Here is a 1,926-nt window from a genome sequence, read left to right on the forward strand (position 1 = left end):
TAAAAGGTTGTATGCTCCAAAATAATAAACATGACAAACTGCTTCCAAATGCTGTATTAAAAATTGCCTTCTTCTCAATATTCCCTCTTAAATAATATCCTCTTTTTATTATCTGCTTTGTATGTCCAGCTCCTACAACTGTCAAAGCTTCATTTTCCATTTATATCTGGTAGATATGCTGATTCATGCACAGTAGCTACCACATTCAAACTCATTTTACATTCTAAGACCGTATTTCTAAACCCTACTGGACTGCTCCTTTAAACACATGATACAACCCCAAAGTAATTTTTGAAGGCCAACTCATGGTATTTGGTTCTGAAGGGACAAGGCAGCCTATTACTTCAAAGACATTTGCTACAGCAATCATTTGTGGAGCTCATAGTAGTCCTAAGAATTGTGCTGCAGATTTTACCTACATTCTCTCACTCTCACAAGAAATCTGTGGTGCTTTACAAATGAAGAAACTAAGATTCTGAGAAATTTTATAATCTACTTATATCTATATTGCCTAACTATGTAGTTGGGAAGACTGAATCTGAGTTGGTTTCGTCTAGCCCTAGGACCCAAGTTTGATCACTGTGATTGAGTGCGTCTCTTATAATAGCAGTTCAGAGTTGGAAACAGATGGTTGCTATAATACGTACCTGAGTATAGGCGCCGGATCATCTCCTGCTAAACTGCCCTCCGCTGTGATTTCCAGTGGTCTTGATGATTAAGTCCGTAGTTTTATCTCAGTTATAACTTCACCTTAACCTGCCTCTCAGTTTTTCTCCGTCTCCTCTTCACATCTAGTTACACTTAAGCATGGTGTTTTCTTTGCATTTATTGGGTTCTCTTCTCATGCTTCTCTACTTGTATGTTGGCCAGTAGAACAGGAAATTATTTGCATTTCTATCTTGTTTTCTTAGAAAAGTTTCATATTTTCAAGACATTTTCTAATGAATGTTGTATTAGTCAGCTTTCATATCACAAGGATGAAATACCCACACCTACAATCTAAAGAATGAGAGATTTAATTGGGTTCATGGTTTTAGGTGATTCAGTACATGATCCACTTGTGCCAAGGCAGAAACATGTCAGATGGGCATAGCAGGGCACAGCTGCTTAATTCAGGGCAGCCAGGAATAGAACAGGGAATCCATATGAGAGAAGGAATGACCTGGGACCTGATGTGGCCCCTGGACCAGACCTCCGTGACCCACTCAGACACACCTGTAAGTGTGCACCACTAATTCCTTGGCCAGGACCCAGAGCCATTCGACTAAATACTACATTCTAACAACCACAAGTGTCATCTTCTAAGTAACTTCCAGACAAAATTAGTTGCTCACTCTTCTCCTGTCACATATATGCACCTACTATGGGGCTTAGACATAATCATTTGTTTACTGACTTCTCTATATTCCTAGAAGAGTCCATAGGATCACTGGTGCTAGGGCAGTGCTTCAGATACATAGTAGAATTTGGTAAATGTTTATATAATGGGTAGTATTCACTTTGTCTCTGCTTTTGAGATTGAGTGTGTTTATATGGAGAAGAAATATCATCAGAACATATCTTGGGTATGAATATTTCCCTAGATATGTGATTTAAATGATATTACTTAAATGCTCCACAATTATAAATATATTTTCCTTACAAATTTTACATAATTTTCCAAGTTTGTTTTAAGTCTAACTCTCTGAGAAAATGACATAAATATGAAGCGTTACCTATTCTATGCAGAATATGAATAAGGTAATTTTGCTTAACTTGGTTGCTTGGTATGAGAATTACTGTGTGCGAGAAATGGCATTATAATGCTCTGACATAGCTCAGTGATGGAGTTTTTTGTAGTGCACGTGAGGTCCTGGGTTCAATCATCACCACTGCAGAGGACTAGGAGGGGGAAAGATTTCAGAAGTTATAAAAGGCAAGAAGGTC

Source organism: Octodon degus, unplaced genomic scaffold (genome assembly GCF_000260255.1).
Source record: "Octodon degus isolate 3935 unplaced genomic scaffold, OctDeg1.0 scaffold00015, whole genome shotgun sequence".
In the NCBI taxonomy this organism is placed as follows: Eukaryota; Metazoa; Chordata; class Mammalia; order Rodentia; family Octodontidae; genus Octodon; species Octodon degus.